The sequence below is a fragment of the Dreissena polymorpha genome, chromosome 1 (genome assembly GCF_020536995.1).
Source record: "Dreissena polymorpha isolate Duluth1 chromosome 1, UMN_Dpol_1.0, whole genome shotgun sequence".
In the NCBI taxonomy this organism is placed as follows: Eukaryota; Metazoa; Mollusca; class Bivalvia; order Myida; family Dreissenidae; genus Dreissena; species Dreissena polymorpha.
In genome coordinates, this window is record NC_068355.1 from 208,249,938 (window position 1) to 208,274,092 (window position 24,155).

Below are 24,155 nucleotides of genomic sequence, written 5' to 3' on the forward strand. Positions count from 1 at the left end.
TTAACAAAAACACAATCGCTTGAAAACAATAGTGATGAAACTTTCGGCCTACATATACAACAGTTATTAACACGAGTTCTAAACCATTTGATTAATAGAATACAATCCATTATTTGTTTTAGATTTTTTCCTTGATTACTTAAATATGTAGCTTGAACAAAACGATTACATAACGCCCACATTGATTAATTAATGTTATACAAATTAAAAAAAACAATTTTCAAAAAATAACAATCAGTGTATAGAAAAAATGTATATTTATGCTATATGACTAAAATAAGATTTATGTATCTCAAAGCACAGGTGGAAGTAACGTACCCTGGATAGTATTTTTTTGTTATTTATTTGACCTTGTTATGATTCCAATATCAGAGGGTGGGGATTTTTTTTTCATGGCTCTTTGTCAATTTTTTTCTCATTAAAGGGGCCTTTTCACAGATTTTGGCATTTTTTTAACTTATTCATTAAATGCTTTATATTGATAAATGTAAACATTGGATCATAAAAGCTCCAGTAAAAAATCAAGAAAAAAAATTAAAAAAAAGGAAAAGAACATTGCCCGGAGCAGGTTTCGAACTAGTGACCCCTGGAGTCCTGCCAGAGTCCTGAAGTAAAAACGCTTTAGCCTACTGAGCTATTCCGCCGAGTACACATTGATGACGTATTTTATACGTTATATAAGCAACCTTCGTAGTTTCACAAAATTTAACGACAAAAACAGAACTCTCCAAATTATTCGATCGTTTCGCGTTGCAACGGTTTATAATTTTTAGGTTTTAAAATCGTCAAAAGATGCATATAATGGCTATATTAGAGCATGTTTAATGTTCAGTATTACTGTTTCCTCACAAATATCATAACTAAAACGAAAACTTACGAATCTGAAACAACTTTTTTCAATTTTGTCAATTTACCAAAGCGTGAAAAGATCCCTTTAAACATGATTTTATATATTTATTTGAATATATTGGGCTCCTAAAAAATATATATATGAAAAATACTATCCTGGGTACGTTACTTCCGCCTGTGTCTCAAAGTGTAACACCATTTCTATCACCACATTTTAGTTTCCGTGTCATGCGCGTTGCGTAAAAATGACGTCACCACCAAAATAGGTGGCGGAAATGCCCGAGCGGTTTACGGAAATTATAATCAGCGATTTTTAGAATCATCATTTTATTTGCCATTGCTCTTGATGATTCCAATCGTTTTAGAATAAACATATTTATAAAACAGCATTTTTCATAATAAAATCGGCATTTGAACTTTAAAGAAAGGTAGGTACCATTATAGATTGAATAGCATCTAGTCAGACTAGTGGATAAAGTTGATCTTCGCACATGCATCGATTTCATTGGTTAAACTTCATAATGTCACAACTTCAGTTATAAAATTCCTCGCGTTTCCAAATGATTATGTTGTGATTATGTTTCTGTACCACTGTGGATGATTTAATCTTCACTTAATTGTACTACATTGCCCTTAATGCGAAATATGTTGAAAAATCATTTAAAACCTTCTCACCCTGTTGAATTCTCCTTTTATGTTCAAAACATCTGGTCCTTAGTGCGTAACGTCCGTGCTATTGACAGTCTGTTTTGTTTATTATAATGTGGTTATTTGATATGCATCCCTTTTTGCCATTTTCATGTTTTTCGAAACTACAAAACTGAGCTAATTGGTAGTTGGAATGGGAAAAGAAGGATTAGGTAAACGTTTCGAATACATATAAGCAGAGATGTAGATCTCTGATATAAGCTTAAGTGCTCAGCACTTAAACGTCAGGTTGTATAAGCCGAGGTAAATCAACGTTTCTTAGCCTATATGCATTGCAAATAAACTGAAAGACTTAAACGAGTTATCAGGTATACACTTAACTTCAGCATTTTGGCTAAATCTTAACTCAATATCATATCCTCATGATTTATGTGAGTCTCTGTTAAACTTTTGTTTGAGGAAAAGTGAAGATTGATAACACTTTCACAGAAAAAAAACAAACTTTAAAGATAATTTGAATCGTTTTTGTATCCGTACATGTCAAACTAGCTCTTGATGGAATTGTTAACAAGGGCTGTTTGTAAAACATGCATGCCCCCCATATGGGCTGTCCATTGTAGTGGCAGCCATTGTGTGAGTACGATTTTTGTCACTGTGACCTTGACCTTTGACCCAGTGACCTGAAAATCAATAGGGGTCATTTGCGAGTCACGATCAATGTACCTATGAAGTGTCATGTTCCTAGGCAAAAGCGTTCTTGAGTTATCATCCGAAAATCATTTTACTATTTCGGGTCACCGTGACCTTGACCTTTGACCTCAAAATCAATAGGGGTCATCTGCGAGTCATGATCAATCTACCTATGAAGTTTCATGATCCTAGGCGTATGCGTTCTTGAGTTATCATCCGAAAACCATTTTACTATTTCAGGTCACCGTGACCTTGACCTTTGACCTAGTGACCTCAAAAACAATAGGGGTCATCTGCAAGTCATGATCAATCTACCCATGAAGTTTCATGATCCTAGGCGTATGCGTTCTTAAGTTATCATCCGGAAACCATTTTACTATTTCGGGTCACCGTGACCTTGACCTTTGACCTAGTGACCTCAAAATTGATAGGGGTCATCTGCGAGTCATGATCAATCTACCCATGAAGTTTTATGATCCTAGGCGTATGCGTTCTTGAGTTATCATCCGGAAACCATTTTACTATTTCGGGTCACCGTGACCTTGACATTTGACCTAGTGACCTCAAAATTGATAGGGGTCATCTGTGAGTCATGATCAATCTACCCATGAAGTTTCATGATCCTAGGCGTATGCGTTCTTGAGTTATCATCCGGAAACCATTTTACTATTTCGGGTCACCGTGACCTTGACCTTTGACCTAGTGACCTCAAAATCAATAGGGGTCATCTGCGAGTCATGATCAATCTACCCATGAAGTTTCATGATCCTAAGCGTATGCGTTCTTGAGTTATCATCTGGAAACCATTTTACTATTTCGGGTCACCGTGACCTTGACCTTTGACCTAGTGACCTCAAAATCAATAGGGGTCATCTGCGAGTCATGATCAATGTACCTATGAAGTTTCATGATCCTAGCCCCAAGCGTTCTTGAGTTATCATAGGACAACCACCTGGTGGACGGACCGACCGACCGACCGACCTACCGACCGACAGACCGACCTAACGACCGACCGACATGAGCAAAGCAATATACCCCCTCTTCTTCGAAGGGGGGCATAATAACAATGAAAACATATTTGTTCGATAAACAAAATATACTTGTTAATGAGTTGAAAGATTTTTTCTTTATTCATTTAATTACATATGAAATAAATAAATAAATAGATACGAAAATGGATGACTTTATGCAGACGCATGTTTTAATGTTCGTTCGTTTCTCAGTAAGAGAGCGCCTGAATCAATGTGCGGTTTGTTGTCAAGTCTTCCAATCTTTTTTTTCGCGCGTAGGGGGTGGGGGGTGCAACTCTCGAGGTTCCTCATAGGAGCCAGTTGCATCCCTTTAGTCGAATTATCCGGGGTCAATGTTCCACCCACAGATGTGCACGACCACGGTACTGAAAAGGAAATGAAAACGCATTAAATTTCAAGTAACGGTTGCAGTACATGTGAGGTTGAATTAACCCATTTATGCCTAGCGTCTAAAAAAAAAGCCTTGGCAAACAGCGTAGACCCAGATGGGACGCCGGTTGATGCGGCGTCTCATCGGGGTCTGCGCTGTTTGCTTAAAGGAATTTCTGTAAGAAATATTCTAAATATAAAAATAAATATACTAGACATCCCTAATTTGGGAAATAAATTAATCCAATTTAGAAGGATGGGAGAGTCCACAAGGCATAAATGGGTTAAAATGTAATTTACTCTTGATAATCTAACAACATCTTAGACGCAAAACTAACAATACTTATAACATTTATCAGATATTGCTCAGAAGAGGGTTTTTCCACAAATTTGGAAATGAGGCTGGGCACTTCGGATTGGAAAAAAAATCGCTTCATTTTGACGAAAATGGGAACATGTTTTTGTGTGTGTGTACTAAGAAATAATTTAAATGAAAGAATAAAAGCGAAAAGTGAGACTAATATTGCAAGTTACCTCATTTTTTTTTGGGGGGGGGGGGGGGACTTCCAATGGGAAATTTACGCAGTCATTTGGAAAAAAAATGAGATTGGGCGTTTCCGCCCAAATTTGACCAGAGTACAAAACTGCTCAGACATTTGAGACGGTACATGATAATGTCAAACTCACAACTGCGGAGTTGTCAACACATCGATAAAACCATTCTGAAAAATTCTATGTTATATCACTGGCACTACTTTAAGAAAACTTCTAAGCAATGCGCGCTTACCGACGGCGGTTGCTGCTTCCGCTCCGAGTCACGTCCGGTGTATTGCGCATGTCTGCAGCTCCACGGTCAGCACTGCGACACAACGCCGCTGTATGGCTATTTCCGGTAATCATGCTGCCGCTGATCATCTTCAAATCGATGAACTCGACACAGATTTTCTACAAACAATATTAACGATAGTGTCATATTTATTGATAAAACAAGAGCTGTGTTTGTGTAACGTAATGATCGCTTTTGCACTTTGAAGCTACATAGCAAATAATTGATGAATTGGTAATTCCAAGGCCTGTAACTTCGTAAAAAATCAATGGACCGGAACAAAACTCGAACTTGATCTGTTAGTCTTGTTGGTAGAATCACACCAAACATCATGTCAATATCTTCAAGCGTTAAAAAACAACTGTCTGGGAAAAAATTAAGTCCAAGGACGGTAACTTCTCCAAAAATCAATAGACCGAAATGAAACTCGAACATGATCACCAAGTCACGTAGGTAGACAAACACACCAAAAAGGTAAACATCTGGAAGCGTTAAGGATAACCCCATCTTGAAACGGATACATGATTGACGGAGAGTGCGACTGATATATGCCATCCTACCGGGGCATTAACTCGTAATACTTATTATGAATAGTATATTATCATTCCTCATTTGCATTAAGCTATTCAAAACATTATAGATTTCTTCGTCAACAAATTCAATGACATTTTTCACAAGTATGAACAACTGTGAACAACTCTCCTCTTTAATGCATATTCATACATCTACATGCTGCGGCTTTTCCAGATACAGGCTATGTAGGGTAGTAGTGAATAAAATGCATTTAAAGGGACCATCAACCAGATTGACGCAAAAAAAGAAAAGTTTTAAAATACCGTACTTTTTTTAATTATTAGTTTATATTGATTAAAATATCACGACTGGTATATTACATTATTACATTTCTTGAAAAAAAGTTGTTAAATTTTCATATTTTCAGTGGATTCGGTAATACAATTTTAATGGGTATGTCTACCAGGTAACTACCAGTTAACTATAAATAACACAAGTAGATTGATCATCATCGTCACGTGGTAAACACAGGAATGCAAATTGTGCATGCGTAGTGAATTTTATATATTATATTATATATATATATATATATATATATATATATATATATATATATATATATATATATATATATATATATATATATATATATATAATAATTGATCTACTTGCGTTATTTATAATGTGTATATCGTTATGTCACTATTTTCGCGATGTACTTTCGATTTCACATCGCGAAATTTTATTACCGAATATACTGAAAATATGAAAACTCAACAACTTTTTTCAAGTAATGTAATATTCCAGTCGTGATATTTTAATCAATAAAAACTAATAATTGTAAAAAATACGGTATTTAAGAACTTTTCTTTTCTCGTCAATATGGTTGACAGTCCCTTTAAAGAAGATATAATACCCGTGAAATCAATCGACCCCAAAATGACATTCTGCTATAATGATCCATAAGGTTCAAAAATATAAACAAATGATCAGGAGAAAAGACTGGTACATCAAAATCAAATGCCTAAAATACATTCTTGATTATTCAAAACATCTACGATGCTAAACCAGCGTAGGATTAAAACGAGAATGATATTAACAATAATAATTGTACGTTAAACATACCCGTGCATTCTGAGTTTTCCCATTTTGCTTTAAAGAATGAGCAATTTTCACTGCCTTTGCTGGCGGTTGTGTTACAATCCGACACACCACAACTTTTATACACCTAACCAAATGCTTAAACCGCTTCAAACCAGATCGTGTTCGATCGCCCTACGCTCAAGTACTACTGTTTTCTTTGTTAGGATTTTCTATAAGGCCAAGCAAAATGTTGTGATAAGTTGCCCGTGACAAGCAACGACCAAATTTTAACGGTGGTTTGTTATTACCTCTACGAAAAGTAGAATGTTTATTAATGCTTTGTACGTTTATACTCATTGAAATGCAAAAAATGCTATTCATTTCAATAATTACGAACAAAATGGATATGTATCGTAGTTGCACAATAAAAGACGATAAAGGGCTTCAATAAGCTTCCGTATAAATATTGATTTATTTTCGGTTTCATCTCTTCTGAACGGTATAATGTTAACGTTCGCACCAACTATGCAGTCATTTCGCTTTTGACTTTCATGAAAAGTATTAAAGGGGCCTTTTCACAGATTTTGGCATATTTTGAAGTTTGTCATTACATGCTTTATATTGATAAAGGCAAACATTGGATCTTAAAAGCTCCAGTAAAAAATCAAGAATAAAATTTAAAAAAGGAAAAAAAGTGGCCACTACCAGGGCTCGAACCAGTGACCCCTGGAGTCCTGATAGTCTGAAATAAAAACGCATTAGCTCTCTCGGCTATTCCGCCGGGCATACACATATCTTGAGTATTTTATACGTAATATAAGCAATCTTCGTAGTTTCGTAAATTTAAACGACAACAACAAACTCTCCAAATTATTCAATCGTTTCGCGTTGCAACGCTTTATAATTTTTAAGGTTTTCAAATTGACAAAATATACATATAATGGCTATATTGGACTATGTTCAGGTAGCGCACCTCTAATGGGCACATATCCAAACATAATCTAATTAATTATTTTCTTAATCAGCATCATTTCACTGAACTACATGCAAATTTGTAGGTAGGCTTTCCATGCTTTTTAAAAAAATATACCGTTTTTTTCAAAACCACACCCACGCTCGGCTTTTGTCCAGTTTATTTTCACCCCTGGGGTATATAAAAGTTCCATAATTCATTCAAATTTCCAAATATGGGCATGCAGTTGGTGTGTACAGATGCTGTAAAGGTGTTTAAAGTTTAAACAAGATAAAATAAGTATTCTTTTACAGACATTTATTTTTTACAAATTTTTATCTATTGAAGAGCGCCATGAAATGTAAGTGATTTCAGCCAAGTAAAAATTGGGTCGGTTAAAAACAAAGTGTCATAAAATTCAAAATAGTATCATTTAAGTCATATTTTAAACTTAGTTTTTATAGAAACACTATAAACAGCAAAAATACCAAGAACTAGACAGATTTACCGTTTACTTTTTGAAATAAAAATAAAAATGCAACATGCATGGTTCGTATTTTCAACAGTAAATCACCCAATTTCGCCATAACGTTGTTTTAATTTTAATAATTGAAGAATGTGCATAAAAATTGCAACATATTTAACAATAAATATAGCTCATATGCCAAATTGAATCAAATTACGTAAGAAAATAAATAAAACGCGTCGCAAAAAAGGATACGTCGTCGGCAGGATTCGAACCTGCGCGGGAATATCCCAAAATATTTCTAGTCTATCGCCTTAACCACTAGGCTACGGCACCTAATAGTAGGCTCTTCAACCTTCGAAGAAATCGCGGGAAATCATTAGAGGTGCGCTACCTTAAATGTTCAGTAATACTGTTTCCTCACAAATATCATAAATTTGCGAATCTGAAACAACTTTTTTCAATTTTGTCAATTTACCAAACCGTGAAAAGATCCCTTTAAGGTCATGAACATGAATGCATTTATTTTCATACGTAGTGGCTTCATCGGGTAATGAAATACTGGTCACGTGGGTGGTATAAACCTAAGAATGGAAAATATAAAAGAAAGTATCAACATTTTCATGGGATGATCGGTTTAACCCATTTATGCCTAGTGGACTCTCCCATCCTTCTTAATTTGATCAATTTATTTCCAAAATTAGGGATGTCTAGTATATTTATTTTTATATTTAGAATATTTCTTACAGAAATTCCTTAAAGCAAACAGCGCAGACCCTGATGAGACGCCGCATCATGCGGCGTCTCATCTGGGTCGACGCTGTTTGCCAAGGCCTTTTTTTCTAGACGCTAGGCATAAATGGGTTAAGCAGTTTATTTCCAAAGTTTATCAAATGAGTCTTAAACGACACGGATGGACGGTCACTTGTAAAGCCTGTAGACGCGAAAACACACATAAATTGTGTTGGTCCTAGGAATTGAATATCACGTCTAGACGGAGTGATAAGTAACCAGGTCAGGCCTACAAATACGCTTTAACATTACAGATCACAACTGGGCCATCGCGTAAGAAAGTATTCACATGGTTTAGACAGATTAAGTTTGCGACATTCTTGCAAACAAAACAACCAAATAATGCTTATCCGTACATGTCATCGTACCAGTTTGAACACGCGTAGTTAAAAATATTGTGAAATAAAATAAGCAAACGTCCGCACGAAAAAACAATTTGTTTACGCTACACTCATGAAACTATTTCAGGACAACATTGCTAGTATGTGTTTCCGTAAACAGTCAATCGGTTTTAAAGCATAGCGCATATTGAACAACGCACACGGATTCAGCCAATGCATTCAGCCCACGCACAACTCGAAGTTTAGAACATTACACGGTTTCAGTGAATCGATTCATCCCACACACGCCAGTCACAGGTATTTGTATAGAAATCGCTAAAAGCTCTTCCCCACACGCAAGGGCGTACGAAACCAGAGGATTTGAAAGCGCATGAGCTTGGTTGCTGGTCACCCCACGGTGCAGATGGGGTTTCTTCCGGGTACTTTGGCTCCCCCCCCCCAAACAACACAAGACCACATCAAAATTTTTAATCGTTCAATGTAAAATTGTAATATCTGGAAATCGTTTAATAAACACTAAATTGCTGGAAATTGAAACCTTAATTCAATATTCTTCCAAACGAACCCTGAGTCTAGACAGTCAATTTTGTATGAGTGCTGGACACACTTCGGATCCACACTTAATGCAGGCTCAGGCGCGGAATGACCTCATAAACTTCGAAATGCACTCACACACGGTTTGTAAGTTTGGCGCTGCAAGAACGGAGTATGCACAGATTGAATAACGAACGAAGGTACGGTCATGCATTAAGGATGGGCATGCGAATGAATGAACCAACGGATGGTGGGACTGGGCAACGTAATAGAGGCCAGACGGACGGATAGCTGGACAACGGTTGAGCGTACGCAAGAGGAACCGTTAGAATGAACAAATACAGCAATTTCAAACTCCGTTCGTTAAAATTCATTAACTAATATTTATATCACTTGGAGGATGTGCTAAGGAGCGTTAATATTTCACTGCGGACACTTTATTGAATATTACGAAATATTATGGAAGCGCATCAGCTACGCGTCTCTCGTGAAACGTTGGTAATGTTGGAGGTTTTTCGTCTGCTCTAAATGAAATATTTATTTTTTGAAGGTTTAATGAAATGACGATGTGGATAATGTAAACATGCGTAGGCTATTATTACAGTGAAGAAACGATCCGTACGCCTACCGGATATTGCGAGTGTTGTCATTTAAAGGGATCTTTTCACGGTTTGGTAAATTGACAAAATTGAAAAATGTTGTTTCAGATTCGCAAATTTTCGGTTAAGCTAAATATTTGTGAGGAAACAGTATTACTGAACATTTTTCCATGGTCTAATGTAGCCATTATATGCATCTTTTTACGGTTTAAAAACCTAAAAAAATATAAAGCGTTGCAACGCGAAACTATTGAATGATTTGGAGAGTTCTATTGTTGTCGTTTAAATTTGTGAAACTACGATGATTGCTTATATAAAGTTTAAGTTACGCATGTTATGTATGCTTGGCAGGATAGCTCAGGCTACTGCGGGCTACTTCTTTTTTTCCTTTTTGAAATTTTATTCTTGATTTATTTACTGGACCTTTTAAATTTTAATGTTCACATTTATCAATATAAAGCATTTAATGGCAAACTTCAAACCATGCCAAAATCTGTGAAAAGAACCCTTTAAACATGGCAATGTTTCAAACACGGGAGCATGAAGTTGCAACAATAAAAATCGTTACAATTAAATATAAGGTTTTGGTATAAAGTTCAAAATATTATCGTAGACCCTACTCCGAGAACGTTAACGCCCATCAACGACTAGTATTGGTGGAAGCAATATAAAGATTTTGTGTGTCACTTTTGTTTGTCAATAATCCTGTCCACAAAAAAAACTTGTGCACTGCACATATAAATTAAAAATTGGTTTAGCCACTCGACAAATATTCGTGAATGGCGGTGGTGGCCGATAAAATGGTAGATTAGTGGTGTCGCGTTCTGTGAAAACTGGGCATAATGCCTGTGCGTAAAGTGTCGTCCCAGATACGCCTGTGCTGTCCGCACAGGCTTATCACTGACGACATTTTCCGCTTTTATGACATTTTCGTTTAAATGAAGTCTCTTCTTAGCAAAAATCCAACTTAGGCGGAAAATGTCGCCCTTGATTAGCCTGTGCTGACTGCACAGGCTTAGCTGGGACGAAACTTCACGCACATGCATTAAGCCCAATTTTCTCAGAACAATACACAGTGTATGGTCTTTATTATTGTATGTTGCATTGCTTTACATCTGCATGTTAATTTTCAAATAATTTTTAACATTTCATTCGTCTCTTAGATAAACCATATTCATGTTTAAATAACAACATTATTGAAAGTTTGACAATAGTGCATTAACCTATCCTTAGCGCGAAGCCCATACCAACACTTATATTCGTATAATTTGCAGATCTTAAAATTGTGTCTGGATGTCGATTGAATTTATCTACAAGCCGACGGGAATTTCAGAAATGTATATATCTTTAACGCTATACAACAAAACAAATACTGTCGAGCCGTTCTTCCCATGATAATTTGACACTTGTCGAAGACAAAAAACTTTTATATTTTCTTTGTCTATTTATATTTAGCAAATTAAAACATTCCGATTAAATTGTCGATCATTTTAGCAGGATTGTTTGGCTTACAATTTTGTTTGCACTGCGCACTTCTGAATAGTTTCTTGCCTCTGGTATTCGCTTGAAAGTACCGCGGTTATGCTCATGTTATGCCAACCTAGTGTGTGCACTTTATGTTATGCAATTTTGTTGAATTCTTCCTATTTGGAAAATTAACAATACACAGAATTATATGAGCCACGCATTGTGAAAAGGGGGTTTAATGATTGTGCGTTAAGTGTCTGCCAAGATTAGCATGTGCAGCCTGTACTATAGGTTTATCAGGGACGAAACATTCCGCAAAAACTATATTTTGGTTAAGAAGGGACTTTCTGTAAACCAAAAATATTACAACAGCGAAAAGTGTCGTCCCTGATTGACCTGGTCCCTAATCTGAGACGACACTTTTCGCACATTCGTTAAACCCCATTTTCACAGAGCACGGCCCATATATAATTAAAGTTAATTTGCATAATTTGTAAGTTAACATTAATCTTCACTTTAAAGGACTGACAAATGGTCAAATACATAGTAGATACAATTTTAATATATTGTTAAGTAAAGTATTGCGCCAAAGAAAACGTCTGAAAACAACGCAAACGAGTAAAAATTCAGCTGTTCGTTTTTGTACAAAGCTGACCTCTGTACTCATCGTCCGGGTAATGAGTAATTTATACTGTACGATATTTACAGGGTTGTGCATTTTTGTATGCAACCAAATACGTATTCGAGTAATCCATGATGATTGCATTACACTTACGACACATAGGATACATGATTTTTTTCCTTTATCCGTTTGTTCAATTCAAATAACGACCAACTAGTTTGTAAACCATGATACATCATGTCGGCGTTCACCTAAGTTATCCATTTTTATAACGTAGATCTACTCAAATAATTAGTTTCAAATGCGCAACTTAAATATAACATTGTATGTGTTGTTGTTTAAAATTACGCGTAAAGAAGTTCGAAGATGAAAGTTCCTTCATCTTTCAAATTAATGTTCTTGGCACATATTGCTAGAATTTACATGGAAATACTTAAGCTTGCACGATGTCTTTCTTATTGAACCAGCCAGTTTAAAAGCTCCAAAATCTCTTTGGATAAAACGGTTATTGTTGTTTTGTATTGCATCTTAGCTATTTTTCTAAGTTTTTGATTTTTCAAGACGGATTTCACAAAATGTTGCATAATTTCTAACATTTAAATCAACGAGAAAAACCCATATTATGAGGGACCTACACTCGCAAACTAAGGACTCCTAACATAAATTTCGCAACAGATACAGAAAGGAAAGATAAAACTCAATACGTACTATGAATTATATGTTGAGAAATACTAAATGCTTACATTCGCTAGTGTTATATTTACGACAGGTGACTAATGATACAATACCATACAATACTGTACGACACAATACACAAAACGCAACACTTAACATTAAAAAACTGATAAAAACTGGTGTCAGCCTTAACGTCCATTTCAAGCATTTGTTCTTTAACCCGTGTTCAGATGCTAAATATGTATCTTTTCAGAATTTTTTAAAATTTCTCTCGTTTCATTTTTTGCACTATTTCAAATTCTACTAAGTCAAATAAATCGATACCGGCGGTATTGACAAGTTAAAAAAAACGAAAAAAAACAACAACTCAAAGTTGCCTGCCTTTTTTGGCTTTCGTTATTTACATTTTTAATCACTTTCTTTGACCCACGTAAAAGCGCAGACAAGGAAAGCTCCGGGGATCGCAGCATTTATTGACAGCGATTGAGTAACAAATAAAATGTGAACTATTAGACGTTGTGATGGGCCGTAATGATAATAGGTAATAGAACTGAACAATAATAGGCAATAAAGCACTTTCAAGTTTATAAATGACTTCAACTACTTTATAAATAGTTTATTAGTGCACAACTTTTGACAACTATGCATTTGTTTGCAAACCAGTAGTATTATTTTACAGATTCAGCATGTTTAAAGATAACGAACTTAACGCACTATTCTATTGGTATCAAGAGTTTCAATACGTCATGAAAGGTCAATGACCGCCGCCGCACGTTTTTGATCCACTTTATAGAATGGTGCAATTACATGCTTTACCGCGACTGAAGGCTTGTTAGCTCGACTGTGCCCGATATATTTGTTTTCCATGTTTGTTATTTCCGTTCGGGTCAATGACCTCAAATACCAATCGAAACTTGCGCTGTGTTGTACACACGGCCCATGTAGTAGGTTCGCGACCGATCAAATACTGTCCAGCACGCGTCAGAGGGCGTGATCTTATTCTTTAAACAAACCCATTAACACATTGTCGAATTTAACATTTTCTCCTTTTTGTCGCACATTACTTCTTCTTCTTCTTCTTCTTCTTCTTCTTCTTCTTCTTCTTCTTCTTCTTCTTCTTCTTCTTCTTCTTCTTCTTCTTCTTCTTCTTCTTCTTCTTCTTCTTCTTCTTCTTCTTCTTCTTCTTCTCTTCTTCTTCTTCTTCTTCTTCTTCTTCTTCTGATTATTATTATGATTATTATTTTTATTTTTATTATTACTATTATTATTATTGTTATTATTATTATTATTATTATTATTATTATTATTATTATTATTATTATTATTATTATTATTATTAACTTAAAGATCAGTTTTTATACAGGTTTTCAGTTTTAAATTGCAGTCAATCAAACAAATGTGCTCGCTAGATGATGCCACTGGACCGTGGTGCTCGACCTGGCGGGAGCAATGTTTTGCTTTGCTTTGAAAATATGTATGTTTCTTATATTTTTGTATCTATGTGATGTTTCGGCAAACTTAAAACAATGCAAACATCAGTTAATAAGTCCTTTTTGATTGTCTTTGTCATCGGTGAACATGCGATCTTGATATGATATGTCAAGTCAAGATAAAAATATGTTGCCAAATAATTCGTTCTGGCGTATGAGTGTGGTTGTTTTTTAAGATTAAGCACATATCCATAAACTAATGTCTGATTTAAAATGACCAACGACATGAACAATCATGAAAACAAAACGCTGAAGCATCATAGTCGTTCCCTGTTTTGTAAACATATGCCAGTGTAGTACCGCTCTTTGGTGTAAACCCAACTTCTGTCTTTAAAACCAAAAAGCGTTTGCTTTTTGCTCAACACCGAAGTGCGTTAAATTACTACACATATATAATGAAACAAAACGCACTTTGGTTATGCCTGGTCTATCTATTCGCAATCAGACAATTCATCGTCGTCACCATCATCATCGTCGTAGTAATACTTCGGCATTATACATTTGCTTTGATCTGAAAATATCAGGAATACTCATGTCTGGTTTCAGAATTATTGCTTTTAAACATGTGATTAATACTTCCATAATGATAATAAATGTATCGTGTTATATATGCTGATACTTGTGATAACATGATTATAATATGATGATTATGACGATAAAATTTTGAAGACGAAGACGATGGAGATAATTGCGGGGTAATAGTGTTGTTGTTGTTGTTGTTGATATTAATAATGGACATGGTGGTGAGGAGGCGTTTTCGGTTTTGTTGTTGTAGTTCATGCTGCTGATGATGTTGATTTTCTGCGGTTGATGATGATGATGATGATGATGATGATGATGATGATGATGATGATGATGATGATGATGATGATGATGATGATGATGATGATGATGATGGTGAGGAGGTTGAGAATAAGGATAGAAAGGAAGACGTTGAAAAGAATTATGTACCACTGCACTCCAATTTAATGTGTCTTGTTCTGATAAAACTGGGCATAATACATGTGCGTAAAGTCCGCACAGGCTAATCAGGGACGACACTTTCCGCCTGAACTTGATTTTCGGTAAGGAGGGACCTCCTTGAAACTAAAAATACCATTAAAGCGGAAAGTGTCGTCCCTGATTAGCCTGTGCGGACTGCACAGACTAATCTGGGACGACACTTTACGCACATGAATTAAGCCCAGTTTTCTCAGAACGAGACACTAATGTTCGATCACTTACAAAAAAATCGAACAAAATGCACGGTGTTTAATACCTAAGTATGGGTTAAAGCAAAGTGCGTTTCTATGTTAACTTACTTTGGAAGTGAACACCAATGATGGGTTGAAACAAAAGTGTGGCCAAGCGTTTGTAACGCTTTTCATAGATAATTTAGCATAACCGTGTATTACCGACATAGGCCTTAAACTGTATTGTAGTGTTTTTGCTTTTATAGGTCCCGGGTCCGATCCCTATGGCAGTCATTTTTGTTTTTCTTTCCTTTCTTTTATAATTATTCAAAAAAAGCGTTTGATAAGTAAATTTATGCTACGCTATGTTCACAAATACACAAATCTATGAAAAAAAAATACTTTAAACCATTTACTGTATTTTAGCAATGTCATTTTTAATACTTTCTGCATGTTTTAAATACAAAATATTTTTCATATATCTAAGCAATAAAATACATTTAATCGCTTCCAGAACAACTCAATTTTCACTGAAGTCAAACGTAGTGAAATTTATCTTATCTCAATAATCTTGCGAGTTCAACGAACCGAGACAGTTAAAATGTTTTGAAACGCAACCGGTTTAATGTGATTATTGGCGTCGAACTGAGGTGCGGCGACTAGTATGTAATACGATTTTTTTCGCTTATGGGAGGGGAAGTTATTTTACGGATCAATGTATATATTTTGTTTTAAGAATATCTTGCATAGTGGTGATTTTTGTGTAAATTAGTGTAAAAAAAGTACTGCATTTGTGCCTATTACATTTACTACAACATTTATTGCCAATAATGCAAAGCTAATTCTTTTTATTAATAACTGATCACAGGGACTGGGCAATAATAAAAGATCACAGGGACTGGGCAAATACGCGAACCGGTGGAACTTTCTGGTTTTGTATAAAAACAAAACTTCTTTGTTTCAATATTCTAGCAACCACCTAGTTACTAATAAAGACGCCATAGAGCGCGAAGCGCGAAACGTATTATTAATTGTAATAATGAGTCTTGATAAAGGAAGCAGCCGCTAATCAATAAGGAGCACCATTACAGCATCCCAGTCTCATTATTATCAAGTCCTCCTACATTTTTTTAAGAACCACATATAGAAGGCCGCAGGCCTGACCCGTATCTTGCCATTGGTATGAACCCTTTGGTATGGACCTTAAACCCCGCTCACTATCCAGCGTTTAAATTCCGGGTTTACATTTAAACCGACTATTAATAGCTTATTAATATCTTAATTAGAAGGTGATTTTTCAAGCGGTTCCGTAGTGTAGTGGTTACACTCTCGCTTCATATGTGAGAGGCCCAAGGTTCGAGCCCCAGTAAAATCAAATTATTTTATGTGTGTTCTCTGTTAACTTTTTGTTTTGATGTGGACATTTAAGTTTGAATAAATATACTGTTTTTTGTAACCATTTTTTGTTTTTATTATGCCCATGAAATATATGTGTGAGAAGGTGGGGGGGTTCGTAAACACATTAAAACGTTTACAGTGTTTTCATATCAATGAGTACTCAACCCCTATCGTAATGAGCAACGTAAGAATACGTTCAGAATCATCTCCCATTGAAGATGAAAAAAATATGAAATAACGCTTACAAGATGAAGCAGATTTTTTAAAGCCTACACAGTTCTGTTCCATTAATGAAAACTGCACACGGATGCCAGTAAAAAAAGGAAACCAATGTAAATAAAATGTTCTATGAAATATTTGGGGATTACAACGCAAAATCATAGATAATGTTTATTTGGGGGTTATTACACAACATCATAGATAATGGTTATTTGGGGGTTATAACACACAATCATAGATAATGGTTATACCAGTATCTTTTTCTATTTTTGTCTAAAATAATCGGCCAATATATTAATATTTACAGTAGAAAAAAATCGTTCCATGTAACTTCATTGAGTGCCGTTTACACTGAAATTCCCGACGCCCTTTGATGCGTTGCATCAACACTTATCTTGTATATAATACAATGTTTTGATCCGCATGAATACTGAAGAGGTATGGCCATAAGTAACCCTCACAATTACCTTCATTGATTTCCGTTGTATATGTAAGTTTGCGCGTTCCGTGTGAGAATACGTGTTGACTTTACTGTTCGTATATACCCCGGTGGTAAAATTGTATGAAGTAAACTATATTTTGCAAAGTATTTGAGTGATTATGTCGATTTTTCTTATAAAGCTATCCTACATTTTTTTCTGCTGCTTGTTCAGCAGAAGTTTCCACGTGTTTATATTAGCAGACATTACATTTCGCCATTAACGATGTCGGTATATTTATTAATGATATATAAAAACAGTATCCATTGGTTGCGTAACGTGCCACTAAGACTTGAGTGATTCTTAATAATCTGAGAATTATCTGTCCTTAAGAAACCTCTAAAACTTAGAGTTGGTTGATTTTAAGCAAGGGCAAGTAATCGCGGGCAGTGTTTTGTGAGGGTTCGTTTCGAAGTTTATGAGATTCTTCCGAGCCATTGGCTGCATTTTGTGAGGGCCCGGTGTGTGACCCACCACTCCTACCTAATTTACTATTTTACTCACGAAAGTTGGGGCGAATATTAAATGTTAGCTGCAATGTCTAGCCTTTTCATTTTATACTGGCGTTTTTTGCCGTGGGAGGAAGCCGGCGTTCCGTGAGGAAACCCCACCTGTCTGGTATGATGACCACCAACCAAACTCACATGCTTCCGGAAACGGGGATTAAACCCGAGTTGTGTGGGGTATAAGCGCGCGTACCAACCACTGCGCTAAATGGACAGCTGCTGGCAGTGGTTTGATTTTACCTGACCTATTTACAGCCTCATATTCTTAATGACTATATGAGCTGCGCGAAAAATAACGTGTTATTATTACGTAGCATAGCGTACAATACAAATCATACATATATGTTCTTTTACGCGACACTTTAATTCAGACCTTGTTTATGGACTGTTTTGCTTTTTAGGATCTGCTCATTTTTTCAAGTTTACACGTTATTCACAATATATGCAAATTTGTGAATAGATGTAATTCACGAACTAAAATCTCCGCCTTAAATGATTCAACATTTCTACAGAGTTTGATGAATCTTAGTCATTTCATTCTACGGCCAAATGTAGATGTAACATTGATGGTTCGCAGGAGAACACCGACAAAGTCCCATGTGTTTAATGCATGCAGTCTTGCGTATTGAACAATCTATATTTTAATTTGTATCACCAGTCGAGAATCGACATGGGTGTTCTAAAATTTAGTTTATTTCGCAATTGCTTAAGCAAATGTTGATATTACTTTTGATCAAGTATGATGGATCGAGAAATTGCTAATGTGACGCTTGTTCAGGGGTGTAGCTAGCATTTTTTTAGTTTTAGGCCCGGATATGATACATAAAAACGGGGGTCCGGGGGTATTCCCCCGAAAAATTGTTATGCCCCCGGATCGAATGATCGGGGGTATATTGTTTTTGGCCTGTCTGTCTGTCTGTCATTCTGTCACTCTGTCATTCTGTCCCAAAACTTTTTGCAATATTGAAGATAGCAACTTGATATTTGGCATGCATGTGTATCTCATGGAGCTGCACATTTTGAGTGGTGAAAGGTCAAGGTCAAAGTCATCCTTCACGGTCAAAGGTCAAATATATGGCTTCAAAGCGGCGCAATAGGGGGCATTGTGTTTCTGACAAACGCATCTCTTGTTTAATCCTATAACGCATGTGGTGAGATTTAAAGCATATCTAGACAAATATAAGATAAGAAAATATAAGACTTTGGTATGTTTTTCTTTAATATTTTACTGTTTTATCGCAATGTCAGAGAACAAAATTTTGTTTTTGTTCGGCATCAAGGGACCAAACCGACCCGGATTCAGTCAAAGGATCGGGATACGGGGGCAGGTGCTCCACGTTAAATTTCCGCGGTCATAAACATCATTCGAAATGTTCCTTAAAAATCCAACGAAAATCGAATACAACTTACTGCAGTGTTAAAAGGGAGACAAGTAGATCTAGATGTAGATTTATGTAAACTTGTAACAGCAAGTCACATGAAAAGAAGCGAGCTTGAATCTATGCACATAGAAATAAGTAGAGTTGATAATTGGAAGATATGTCCTTTGAGCACGACCAGAATCCATTGTCTGAGAATTATGTCAATATGAAATGCAAATTTCTCACACCTCATCCCCTCAGTGTCAACATTTTAATGCGTTTTTCGAAGTTGAAGCATTTTTTTTCATGTTTCAAAAATAATTGTAGGCCCAGGCCAGCTGGGCCTAATAGCAGCTACGCCCCTGAAGTCGTCTTAATCGTAATGAACATGCATGTATTAGTTTAAGCTTTGTGCTTATTATGTATATTTAAGAACTTGGTGGCCTATTGCTCTCTTTGTACTGTTTTTTTTTCCTTAAGCGATGGTATTGTGGGTCAAATCGAGTTCAACGGGCTTTGTTCCGTCTTCGTTTTAAAGACCTTCAATTCAATGGTGGCCATATACATAAACATTGTACACAAATTATAGTTTATTTAAATATGAATTTTGCAAACATAATATATTTGAAAAAATAATTTAAAGCATATTTGAAGCATGTTTATGTTTATTCATAAAATCTCCCCTTTAGCAACACTTAGTAAAGATTTACTCGAATTCTTTTGCACCTTAGTTTTTTCATTGCGAAAACTGCAAAGCGCTGCCCCTTTTACCAACGTAAGTTGCTGCTTCCGCTTGAAATCACTTCCGGGGTAATACGCATGTCTGAGAGTCCGCCGTCAGCAGGGAGAATCATCGCCGCCGCCATGTGGTCTTGTGACGTAGTAACACCATTTCATCTTTAGATAAGTCTTTATTTTACTAAGTACATTTACCAGATTTCATCATCTTATACATACATACTTTAGCAACGGTACAGTAATATTCGACCTCTGCAGAAACCTCGCTTCATAATCCGGTCATCATTTTTAACCCGTTCATGCCTAGTGGACTCTCACATCCTTCTAAATGGGATTATTTTATTTCCAAAATTAAGGGTGTCTAGTATATTTATTTCTACATTTAGAATATTTCTTACAGAAATTCCTTTAAGCAAACAGCGCAGACCCTGATGAGACGCCGCATTATGCGGCGTCTCATCAGGGTTTACGCTGTTTGCCAAGGCCTTTTTTTCCTAGACGTTAGGCATAAATGGGTTACTGAGCATACCGACATTCCGTGATCATATCTCATGTACTCTTATGTACTCAAGACGTTATTCCGGTTTGTTAGTTCAAATAAACGACCATACATGTATACCGAGTGTCATTATACTATTCACTTGTTGAGTATTAGCAATAATCTGTTGTGTCTATTTGTTAATAACAGTGACTTTATCTTTCAGATTTTGCGAAAAAACAACAACAAAACAACACAGGAAGTCGTACATAATCCTCGTATAACTCCTTATGTAGTCCCCTATGGAACTTTCTGAGAGATCGCAGGGTCCAGTTTTATCATGTTTAACCTTCGGTTAATGTAATTTTTTTCAAATGGACAGACAAACGGACGAATAAACAAAAAAGGTGATTGGCATACATATATATTGCAAGCGTAAAGCTTAATGTATATTCGAAGAATTATGATATTATATTATGAACTATTCGAGTTATTGCCAATTAAAGTCGTTTTTCTGCTTGCATAACATTAAACTGACCTTTGACCTCTGGTGAAAAAATGTAATTGCAGAATCCTCACATTTTTCGCTCATACCAAGTTTCCCCCAAGTATTATTAGTAATTACGTTACCTTACTCGGACTAACCTCTTCGTTTTTTTTATATAAATAAGTACTCGATTGATCAATAAACGCGGTATAAGCGCAATGATTTTCGCCCAGTACGGACATTTGTTTAGTTAAGTATATAAAAGGTAAAGAAACACCATGAAGATAAATTGTGCTTTGTATTTGATATCACATTTAAAGCTATCAGACGTTTCAAAGCGTGAAGTAAGGATTAGCTTCTGGGTCAGGCTTCTAAAATCCTAGCTGAGTCAACATGTGAGAAAGAAGTCACGTTTATCGATTATATTGATGACGTGAATTCTTTACAACGCAACATGTGAGAAAGCAGTCACGTGCACCGATCGTATTGTTGACGTTCATACTTTTAAACGCAGTGGGTCAGCAGGTGAGAAAGATGTTAAATGGACGGAACTTTTTGTCGACGTTCATGCTTTTGAAAGCACTGGACTGTTCAACGCACTGGTCAACATGTGAGAAAGAAGTCACATTATCGGATCGTATTGTCGGATGTCATACTTAAAAACACACTACAGTTTCGTGAGATCAGTCCTTCTAAACGGTATTTTCGCTGTGAAACATAAGTTATTATTTTGTTTAGTCATTATTCATGGAACTATTTATCAACGTTACAAGCATTTGGTACACTTCCAATTGTTTGAAATTCCTTTCGAAAGCACGTCTTTGCACTTGGTGAGCTTCAAAAATGCCCCAGTGCTCTGTCAGATGCTGCACAACAGTACATCACAGGGACGTACGAACTCTCTAGGGGAGGGGGTGATTGAGGGGGTGGGGGCTCGGTTGGTTTGGATTGCACTGACAACTTTGTCTGATTATGGAGATATTTAAATTATTACGAACAAAGGGTCGGAAATATATCAATGATAAATCATTGATGGTCGTGATCGTGCGATGGCGTTTTATGATGATTGGATTGTGAACTATAAACGTTCTCAGGATGTTTGTTTTTATTGTGTCCGTTACGTATGGGCGTTCTATGGTAGTATGGACACAAACTATGTACTTATTTGACGGGTTTTAATTGTCTAAGTTCTGTTGCGCTCCGTACCCATGTGCGTTCTGTTGCTTTTAACGGTTAGTTTAGTCATGCATTGTGTACGTTCTGTGGCGATGTATGGTCATTGTAGGAATGATCTATGTTCGTTTTATGGCGTTTGTTTATTTTTTGTGTTAATAAAGTATGGTCGTTCTATAGTGGTTAATGATATTAAGCATGTACTTTGACTAAAGATGGCGGTTTATAACTGTCATATTTATGAACACTGTACGTTCTATAGCCGGCTGAGACGCTTGTTGTCATGAACTATGTGCGTTAATAGTTGTTTTCTGACAGATGTTAGTCCAAATAGATATTTGTAAAAATGATAAGCGCGTTACTATCTTTTTTTAAATAGTTTTTTAGTTTAAGGATTTTTTTTCCCAATAAAATACTGTAGCACATATAAAACATGCCAATACAATGTGTTATTTAAATAAAATTGCAACGATATCAAGACGGAAGCTCAAAGCTTATGAAGTCTCTCTTATTTTTGGGTTTGAAAACATTGATGAACGTGTGTAAATGTCGTAACTTAAAACTAGAAGAAGTGACATATTATGCTACTAGCTGGAAAATAATTGAGTATCAGGGGCCGTCAATATAAATGACGTCACGCAGAGGAGGGGAGGAGTGTTAGAACGTGTGACAGTTTGTGACAGAAGGGGGGATTAGGCCATGTGTGACGTCACACTTTTTATTTCAATTTTTATAAAGTAGAATTTAAAAGCTTTAACAATAATTGTCAACAATTTTGTGAAAAATTTGAACTAGTTTTATGTCAAAATAGCATGAAATGCGTATCTCCTGAATGTGGAGCGCTAGCATGTTTTTCAAAGACTTTTTAGTCCAATTGTTTTGTTACCGTTTTATTGTTTAATCACCGGTGGGGTCAAGTTTCGCAATTCTACTTCTTATCTTGTGTAAAAAGATTGCATCCAATACTTTAACCCACCTATTGTAAATGAAAAAAAGCAGCAGATAAATGGTGTGTATCATATACTTGTCTAGTCTATAATTTTCAACATGGTTTTCTTATTCAATCTAAATTGAGTTGCTGCTTCAATGAACTACTGTGAAAACTATTACAATGAACTATTCTACTATTACAGTCATTTAATAATGTGATAGTTCTTCTAGTAATAATGTTATATGTTAATACAGTTATATAGTGAAGTGCATTTTAGAATAAATTTGAATAAGGTGTAAATAAACAAAATTGTGTTCAAAAGTGTGACGTAATTTACGGGTGGGGGGGGGGGTCCGAGTCTCGTGACAGTTTTTGACAGGGGGAGGGGGTGGTGGTCAAAAAAAGCGTTACGTACTTTATGGACGCTATGTTAGAGACAAATGGACACAAATGAAAACAAACAACCATGAAAACACACCAACAACTATTACAATTACAATTATAGCAACCTTAATGCTTAATCCCACTCGCTAACTCAGAAGTGAATCAATTTGATCTTCTTATAAAAAAGTCACATCGTAGAAGACCCCCACTCTCTGATCAAGTGCACTTCAGCAAGATATTGTCTCCCATGGAAACCTTAGCAAACGTTTGCATGATCACACAAAGACCATTGGGGTTATCTCCATACTTTGACTTTTGTATCGACTTTCATACACTGCTAATTTCGAAATTGGTCGCGCTGTTGTTTGTTTGCAGTACTGTATTGTGAACATGTACATTCCTGCCAAGTGCGGGTTCTAACTTCTTATTTAGTTATTAAGGACTTTCTTCAACACAACGTCATAACAATTTGCATTCATAACATTACCAGAGGTACGACAACCTCATGCGAAAGCAAGTGTGCTAGGTTGAAAGAAATGACGTTAAATATTTTTCGCAAATACGGTCGAAAATATTCCTTTGTATATATGTTTTCACTACGCAACACTAAGTCAACATTACTACTAGACATACCGCGCTTAAATAATTATAAATTGAGTAATCAAAAATCAATAATGATATAAAACCTAAAGTCATTGACCAGTTTTTGTGAGCGGTATCGATTCCGAAATACTTAAAGAACAAAAACAACTCTGCATAAATATTTTTTTTATATTCACATATACATACACCACACGTTTTAAAATAAAAGAGTAGCGAAAACGGTCGTACAATACGGATGGTGCAATTATATATTGCGTAGATGTTGTACACGCGAGAGAT

The 24,155-nt window shown here is 35.8% G+C and overlaps 1 long non-coding RNA gene across 2 annotated transcripts; it reads right to left on the minus strand.

The window, feature by feature from the left end:
- Positions 1-1,615: 1,615 nt before the first annotated feature.
- On the minus strand, positions 1,616-6,246 carry LOC127864802 (uncharacterized). Of its 2 annotated transcripts, none has more exons than XR_008042292.1 (4): positions 6,052-6,246; positions 4,375-4,532; positions 2,742-3,583; positions 1,616-2,596 (listed from the first exon to the last, which is right to left on the minus strand). It is a non-coding gene; the product is annotated as an uncharacterized LOC127864802 (long non-coding RNA). The 2 variants fall into 2 exon arrangements; XR_008042293.1 differs by having other exon boundaries at positions 1,616-2,873; positions 3,019-3,583; positions 6,052-6,238.
- Positions 6,247-24,155: the final 17,909 nt, after the last annotated feature.